The 9,028-nt window shown below is 45.4% G+C and overlaps 1 pseudogene; it reads right to left on the reverse strand.

The window, feature by feature from the left end:
• The window catches only part of LOC102850238, a 99,288-nt pseudogene that overhangs the window by 89,799 nt on the left and 461 nt on the right, over window positions 1–9,028 (reverse strand).

A 9,028-nucleotide genomic window follows, 5' to 3' on the forward strand; every position in this document is an offset into this window, starting at 1 on the left:
TTCAGAGGATACAAAGGTCATTGTCTGGGAGCAGGGCTTATTTGTCCTTGCCATATTTGTCCAGAAGAAGGGTCACAGAGCACTGTTTCAGAAAAGGCAAAGACTGCTGGTTTTGAGTCCAAAGCTGACAAATATGGCAGGTTCAAGCCCAGTGGTCAGGAGCCACATAACCAGATGGCAGAGTAAAGAGAAAAGTATCTTGTTTTGCCAGAGTCTAGACATATTTTCCATGTTGGCCACGCCCTTGAGGAGACCTCCCCTTGAACAAATTGGGGGATCCTATCTTTAATGCTGCTTCATTAAAATCACAGAGGCTAGAGTTTACTGCACAGGGTTGGGCGAAGTTCAGGTCTGCTGTTCATTGGGTCACTATGGGTCCTGGGTCCTGGTAGACTTGGTGTATAACAACATCATAGTTCTGTTTGACTTTGCAGCATGGCCACGTTGACACCCAATAATAATCATCACAGGCAATATGAAGAAGTTCCATATCAATTGGAAGAATCTGTTCTGGAAAACAATGTATTTGAATTTTGTAAATAAACTAGTACAATTTTTTTAAAAAAGAAGAAGTTCCACATCAAAATGTTACATACTCACCCCACAGTCCAGCAGTGCCCCAACTGGCACATGAAAACATATCATCTACTTTGTACCACTCTCTCCTTCCTTGCATGCTGAGCAAATGATTCAAGAAGTTGGACTTCATAAAGAAGAATGTGCCGTCATAACTGGAGGAAGATTCATCAACAACCTGCGTTATACAGATGCCACAGACTTGCTTGCTGAAAGTAAGGAGGGCCTGAATCAGGTACTTGCTGCAGAGGATCAAGGACTGCATCCTTTAATATAGGTTACATTTCAACATGAAGAAAAGGCCTTAATTCAATATCATGAGAGATGGAGAAAAGATTGAAAATTCCATCTTGCTCAGATCCTCCCTTAGTCAACACACTTAGTACCAGCAATTAGGAGATCTGGAGATGAATTACATTGGGAAAGTCTGCTAACAGGGACCTCTCTGAAGTCCTGAAGGGCAATGATGTCACTTTGAAGACTAAAGTGCACCTGATTCAAGCTATTGTCTTTCTAATCACCTGCTATGCATCTGAGAGCTGGACAATGAAGGAGGATGACAGTGATTTTGAGTTGTGGTGCTGGAGAAGAGTATTGAACAGACTACAGACTGCCAAGACAATAAGAAGGTCTGCCCCAGACAGCGTGAAGCCAGGTTGCTCCTTGGAGGCAAGGATGGTGAAGCTTTATCTCATGTTTTACACGTGTTGTTAGGAGAGGCTATTCCTTGGAAAAGGACATCATGCTTGGAAAGGAGAGGAAAACCCTCACTGAGGCGGATTGATAAAGCATCTGTAGCAATAGGCTTAAGGGTGTTGCAGATGGTAAGGACTGTGCAGGATAGGACAGAGTTCAGATCTATTGTTCATACGCTGTGAGTAGCACTCGAAGGCACTTAGCAACAACTTCCCCTGTTGTTGTTGGGGGAGTCTCTCAGGAGGGTGAAACACTGAGTCTGAGAAGGTTGGTGCTGGCTTTTCAGGGCTAACTGCAAAGGAAGAGCCTTTTAGCGTAAGAATTCCCCCTGCTAATGTTAGAGTCCAGAGCACTGGAGTTCCCCTAAGGCTGGTTTATTAACCACAAGATGTAGACAGAGCATATCTTGAAGGTGAATGGTGTGAAATCGAGGAAAGAACATGCAAAACAGTCAGAGGAATAGTTAAAGATAGAGTTGTTATGTGCTGTCAAGTCAACTACAACTCATACTGACCCTATGTTCAATAGCTCTGAATCCTGCTGTCTCCTGAGCCAATCTCACTCTATTCCACACCTAGTCTCATTACCCTAGTTACTTTATCAATCCATCTTATCTAGGGTCTTCCTCTTCTGTGCTGTCCCTCCACCTTTCCAAGCGTGGTATCTTTCTCCAAGGACTGGCCTCTCCTGGTAACATGTCCAAAATATGTGAGACAGAGTCTCAAAATTATTGCCTCCAAGAAGCAGCTTGGTTTTACCCCTTCCAGGACAGATCTGTTTGTTCTTCTAGGAGTCTACAGTATGTCCAATACTCTTCTCCAGCACCACAACTCAAAGGCATCAAGTCTTCTTCTGCCATCTTTGATCATTGTCTAGCTATCTGATGCATAGCAAGTAATTGCAAAGATGATGGCCTGTATCAGGCACACCTTAGTCTCTAGACTGATGTCATTGCTCTCCACCACTCTGGAGAAGTCCCTGAGAGCAGATTTTCCTAACACAATTTGTCTTTTGATTTCCTGGTTCCAAGAGTATTGATTGTGGAGCTGAGCAAGCTGAAACTGTTAACAATCTCAATCTTTTCTCCATCTATCATGTTGCTGCCAATTGGCCCCGTGGTGAGAATCTTCATTTTCTTGATGTTGAGCTTCAATCCATGTTGCAGTCTATAGTCCTTGACCTTCTGCAGCAAATGCCTCAGATCCTCCTCAGTTTTAGCAACCAAGATTGTGTTAACTGCATAACACAGGTTGTTGATGTGTCTTCCTCCAATCCTGATGCCACATTCATCCTCATAAAGTCCAGCCTCCTGAACAATCTGATCTTTCTTGGAAAGATGGAGAAAAAGAAATATTCTCAAGAGAGGAGGGGGAATGTATCATAGATAGAGAGAGGTGAGACCAGATCCCCCCTTTTCTTGGTTTCCTAGTTTTCAGTCTTAGCACCTCCTGAGCTCATGAGAACGTTGTAGGAAAAGCCTTCGGCAGAACTTCACTGCTTCCTGCTGGGAGGGTTAATTGTTGGCTGCTGGTTTACATGCTGCTTGGATTCTATCCTGTTCTCTCCCCAGACTTCTCACCCTATTTTCTTTGTTCTCTCTTACCTAACAGGACCCACCTTTACCATACACGTTCTTTGTAGGTCATTCAGGCCTAGGCCTTGGCCTCTGAGGGTGGTCAACTTTAATGAGTCCCTCTAGTAAAACAGAGGGAGCTCTGGTGGCCTTGTGGTAAGAAGCTGCACTGTAATCCTAAAGGCACAAGGTTTGAACTCACCAACTGCTCTTCAGGAGAATGATGGACAATATTCTCCCATGAGCTTTATTGCCTCTGAAAATATGCTGGAGGACTAGCTATGGACTGGTTTCTTCTCGATGGTACACAACAACAACAACAACAATTGAGCTGGAGGGAGCTCTGGTGGACTAGTGGTAAGAAGCTGCTCTGCAATCCCAAAAGCACGAGATTTGAATTCAGAAGCTGCTCCGCGGGAGGATGGACAATCTCCTCACATGATATTGTTGTGTGTACCTTTGAGTTGGATCTGACCCATAGCTGACCCTCCTGTGGGCTTTCTGAGGCCATTAATTGTGTAAGAGGAGATTGCCCTTCTTTTTCTCATGGAGGAGTTGGTAGCCTTGAACTGTGTGCCCTCAGGGTTGCAGCACAACTTCTTGCCACTGGACCAGCCTGATAACATGTCACAAGAGCTCCAAATTACTGCCTCTGAAAAAATGCTTGAGGATAAGCTATGGGTCGCTTCCGACTTGACTGCACACAAGAACAAACAACATTTAGCTGGAAGCTGCCACTCGGTGGGAGAAAGTTGAGACAGTCTACTGCTGTAAAAATTACAGATGTGGAAACAACTACGGTCAGTTCTGCTTTGTCCTTACAGGGTCGCTATGAGTCAGAATATTTGGTCTATTCAGTTCCTATAGTGGAAATGTGGAAAATGAGGAGGGCACTAGGATTACAAATCACTTCCTCACAATTTATGGCCACACAGTCTGAGGATGGGAGCCCTGGTTGTTACAGTACCCGGCTGCTGCCCCAAAAGACGGGAGATTTGAAACCACTCGTTGTTCCACGGGAGAAAGATATGGCAGTCTGTGTCCATAAAGACTGGCGGCTTTGCAGAGCCCGTGGAGCAGCTGATGTGTCCTGCAGGGTCACTCTGAGTGGCAATGAACTTGACGGCAGTGGATTAATTTTGGTGCTGCCTGGGGTGTGTGGGAAGCAGAAGCTGGAGAAGGAGAAAGATGCTTGTGGCTGTTCCTCCTCCCCACCCACATTCCTGACCACCCCACAGGCTTCAGGAGAGGAGGAATGGACAGCAGAAAGGAAAGCCGGGGTGAAGAGGAGAAGCTTTCTCTAAATGCTGGTGCAAAAAGTGGGGTGGACGAATGGAAAACCCCACGAACTCTTGGTTTCTTTTGCCATAGAAGATGCATTTCCATGCTAGCCCGCTCAGAGGCTCCACCCTTTACGGGGAACACTGCCCCCTTTATAAAGCTGGAAAACGTTGTAGTCTGCGGTTTGTAAGCTACATATGGTGCTGGAAGCTTCTAGAAATAATGATGAAAGGGAAAAAAAATGTAAATCTGGATGTAGAAGCTTTGTGCATTATGCTTTCACTCTGTGGCTCTGCAAATTCTACCGGCTTCCCTTAACCCTCCGAGTCTATGTTCCCAGGATCACTCCAATCCTGTGACGTGAATTCTCATTAACCCCATTTTATAGATGAAGACAGTGAGGTTCAGAGAAGTTGCAATGCCTGTGCAGCTGTGGAGCTGGATTTGAACTCAAGTCACTCTATCCCAGAGCTTGTGCTTTAATCGTAACACAACCTCTTGGAAGAAAAGGTTGACGAGTAGACCCTGAAAATAGCACCATTTCCTGCCTCCCCCCAACCTCCTGCCCCTTAATCCTTCATTTTGCAATAGAAACAGAAAGTTGATAAAGTTCCTATTCTAAAGCTAACTGGCTTTTAAGTATGTAAATATTTTATATAACACTCTGAGGGCCTTTCTTTTCTCTGAGTGTATTCACCTAATAAGAAGACAGGTTTCTAGAGACAAGCTTTACAGAAGGCAGAGAGGAGGCTGAAGCCACTTCATGAGGTCACACAGCCCTGCTGAGGCCCCTGGAAAGCCTTCACAAGTTAGCAAGCCCTGTCTCTGCCCTTTGCACTGCCTGGAGGAGGGTGGTCTCTTTAACTAGACTTCACACAAAAGGGGGCATAGTTTTACCTTAGCATTACCACGGACTGCCAAGAAAACCAATAGGTCTCTCTTTGAGAGGGTGAAACTAAGGTTCTTCTTGGGAGCTAGGATTCTGATGCTCGATCTCAGACTTTGGGCATACGGCCAGTAGGCACATGTCCTTGGAGAAGGACATCATTCAGGAGGGACAGTGTAGGAGGGAGGAAGACTCCAGATGAGATAGATTGATACAGAAAGTAGGGTAATGGAAGTTGTTTGTCGGAGTTAGGCTCAGAACAGGGAAGGTTTCTGAGCTGCCATACATAGGGTTGTTATGAGGCTCAGGTGACCCAACAGCACATAACAACAACAACATTTTAAAAAGAATGCTCTTCTCTCAGCTTCTGAGGTTTGGTCTTCACTTTCCCTCTACAATCTCCCCTGAGCTAACTATGAGACTCCCACTACAATGTTAAAACCAAAGGATTCCATGTTGTGGACTTTCTGACCCTACCTGTATACATCCCTGTGTTCCAGGAAAGAGTAAATAATCTAATTAATGTTCTCCTCTTAACAGGGTTTTATGGCACATCTCAGGAGATAAAACAGAGAGTGCAGAAATAATGGGAAATGGCCCCAGGCCCTTGAAACTGCTGTGACTATCCCCAATCGGCCAATGTGGATAAATACCCTACTCTTTGTTTGGGGCTGATGCCATTTCAACCTCAGCCAGCTCTCACCAAAGTGTGCATTTTAAATAATGCCTATTTGCTATACACTAGGTTTGTGTTGCTTCTGGACTTCGTGAGTTTGGACCTTTAACCCAGTGGAGTTCCAATTAACCAGCAGAAGTGGTGATGCTCCTCCCGTCTCTCTGCTGGAGCAGATGATTATAGCCTGTAATTTTCTCTGGTTTCCCCTCCCTACGAATGACTCCTTTCCTTGCCTGATTGGCTTCTCAGGCCCCCCACAATCTGGACCTGCCCCCATCCAGCCCCTCTCTTTCTTCCATCTTCAGGATACACTCTTTCTGAACTCATCTCATTTCTGCAGCAGAAATATCCTCCCTGTTCTCTTCTGTGTCAGCTTTCCCCATGTATTGTTTATCAGGTGCCAAGGAACAAATTCTAACTCACAGGGACCTTAGGTGTAACAGAAAGATATGGTTTCTGGTCCTGCGTCATCTTCTCAACGGCTGCCATGCTGGAGGCCGCTGCCACAGCCCCAGTGTCCATCATCTCATTCAGAGTCTTTTTTTTTTGCTGACCCTCTAATTTTTTAATTATTATTAATTTTAATGAAAGTTTACAGAGACTGAGGATTTCCATTCATTTATTGTTACACTTTTCTCCCTGCCCATCCCTCCCTCCCCCCAATTCACTCTTCTCTTTGAAAAGTAAAATTCTTTCATTGCTATATATTCCTTCCCCCAAGTCCACTCCACTATGCAGCCTCCATTCTGGACTCCTGTCATGACAAAAATACCTAATCACATATCCCTTTTAAACAATTTTCTCCCTCATCTGTTTCAATGAACCCATCTTTCTCAGTCTCCCCCCAACCCCGATGTCAGCCCTGTTTTACAACAGTGGCACTATGCAGTTTTTGTCCCTTTGTGACTGAGATATTTCAGCATAATATCCTCCAGGATCACCCATTTTGAATAATATTGCATGAATTCCTTGTATTTCACTACAGCATAGTATTCCATTGTGTGAATATACCATAGCTTCTCTATTCATTAGTTTGTTGATAGGCACTTAGATTGTTTCCAACTCCTTGCTATTGTGAACAAAGCTGCGATAAACATGGGTATGCATATATCTGCTTGGGTGGCAGGTATAGTCTCTTTAGGGTATATTCCCAGTAGTGGAATCGCTGGGTCAAATATCTCTATTGGCAACTTTTTGAGAAAGCACCACACTGCCTTCCACAATGGTTGCACCATGGTACACTCCCACCAACAGTGAGTGAATAAGGAAGGGTTCCAGTTTCTTTACAACATCGCCAGTACTTGTTGTTTGCTGTTCTGTGACCCTCTAATTTATCAAGCATGTTCAACATCCTCCAGAGACTGGTCCCTCCTGAGAACATGTCCGGTGAAGGAACATTCTGCCTGCACTTCTTTCCCCTTCATGGTTTGCTTTTCAAATTCCCTTTATATTCCTTTTTTTTAAAGGGTAAATAGTAATAATGAATTTATTAGAAAGTTACAACCCTTAAGGGACAGACCTTCCTCCTTGAAAATAGAGAAAAGGTCTATAATCTTAAGTGACATACTTAGCCTGTAAAATCTCTCTGCACATTTCTCTGTGATGCAGATTCTTTGAAGGCAGGCACCCATGGTTTCATTAATTCACCAGAGATTTTTAAAAGCACTTTATAAGGTAAGCTACAAAGAGCAATATAAGCAATGGTCACTTCCTGTCCCCTAGGAAAGGCAGACTTCTAGGAGTTAATAGACATTGGTCTGGCACATGATAGACTCTCAACCCAACACACACACACACATACACACACACACATACACACACACATACAATTAGCTTTTCAATGGCTGAGTTTTTGAAAGCAGATTGCCAGCTCCTTTCTTCCTAGGTACTTCTGGGTGAGCTTGAATCTCCAACTTGCTAAGAGCAGAGTATCACAGTAACCATATGAGCCATCTAGGGAGTACAGGTCCACTCTGACATACATGGGCTTGCCCTGAGTCCGACCAAATCAATGACAATTGACTTGTCCTTTCTCTCCCACCCCCGCCTTTGTTGTTTTCCATTCATAATGCCTCTTATTGCAATTATTTGCTGTCTTTAAGCTCCATAAGAGGCATCATAGGGAAGCCATTTTGAGAGGTGTCATTTAAATAAACTATGACTTGATGACTGTTGTGTGCTGTGGGACCAACTCATAGCTGAAGGTTTTCAGAGGCTGTGAATCGCATGGATCCATGTTTCTCCTGCAGGGCAACTGGTGGACTCCAACCATATGTCTTCAGGATTGCAACACAGCTTTTTTTTTTAAAAAAAAAAAACAACAACACAAAACCACATAACTGGAAGGCCACCAGCAGCATCCCTACTGCACAGCCCAGTGCCAGACAGACACCAGAGAGCAGGTACAGGGAAAGGTACAAGTGTAATGGCTTTCTGACTCTGCCTCAGCACCAACCAGCTTTACTGAGAGCAGGCAAGTTGCTTAACTTTCCTGGACCCCAGTTTCCTTCCCATTCCAATGATTAAGCAGCACCAACTCAAAAGGAAGACCTGGATTCAAATCATGACTGTGTGAATGACACTGAACAAATCAGTTGGGGGTGGGAGTGGGAATTGTCCTATTTCCTTCTTATAAATTGGGTAAGATTTTTAAGAACATGCCCAAGTATCTAAGCACAGTGGCTGAGATTATTATATTTCATTCTACAAAAGTAGTAGGGCTGACAAAACATTGATCTGCATCCTTCATTCAGCCCCCAAATGGGGGCTGTTAGCAGACTGCATGATCCCCGAAGAGAAATCAATTGGAAAAGGCTTTGGGGGAGGAAAAGTAAAGAGCTGTTGATAACTGACTCCCGCCCAGTAATTCCTATGCCCAATAAATTCGTGCTCCAGGAGCCGACTTCAAGCAGAGCAAAAAGCTTTGCTAATTCTCCCCAAATACGCCTCATAAGACTGGTTTTTAAACAGTCCTTTGGGTCACCAAACTCCATGAAAGAGTCAGACGCCCAGCCCTATGGCGGGCTTGGTGACTGGACTAGAAGGGGTGGGATGGGTGGCTGGTCCCCACGGCTCCACTCCCACACCCCCGGGGCTGGGCTCCCCGGACGTCCCCACTCTGTGCCCTGGGCGCGGTGGCCTGGCGCTTGGCCCACCGAGCAAGCCTCTCCCCTGACCCACTCAGGTGGCCCCGAAGACTCCGATCCGTCCTCCCAGCGGTCACTCGCCGCCCCGGCCTCCGTAGACCCCACCCGGGCACCAGCACCTACTTCCCCCTCCCCCGCCCTGCCACCTCGGCAGCCCGCCTGGCGCCGCCATCCCCACCCGGACCTCCCCGCCC

This window comes from Elephantulus edwardii, unplaced genomic scaffold, assembly GCF_000299155.1.
Source record: "Elephantulus edwardii isolate Elephantulus edwardi_28Jun2011 unplaced genomic scaffold, EleEdw1.0 scaffold00211, whole genome shotgun sequence".
Classification (NCBI taxonomy): Eukaryota; Metazoa; Chordata; class Mammalia; order Macroscelidea; family Macroscelididae; genus Elephantulus; species Elephantulus edwardii.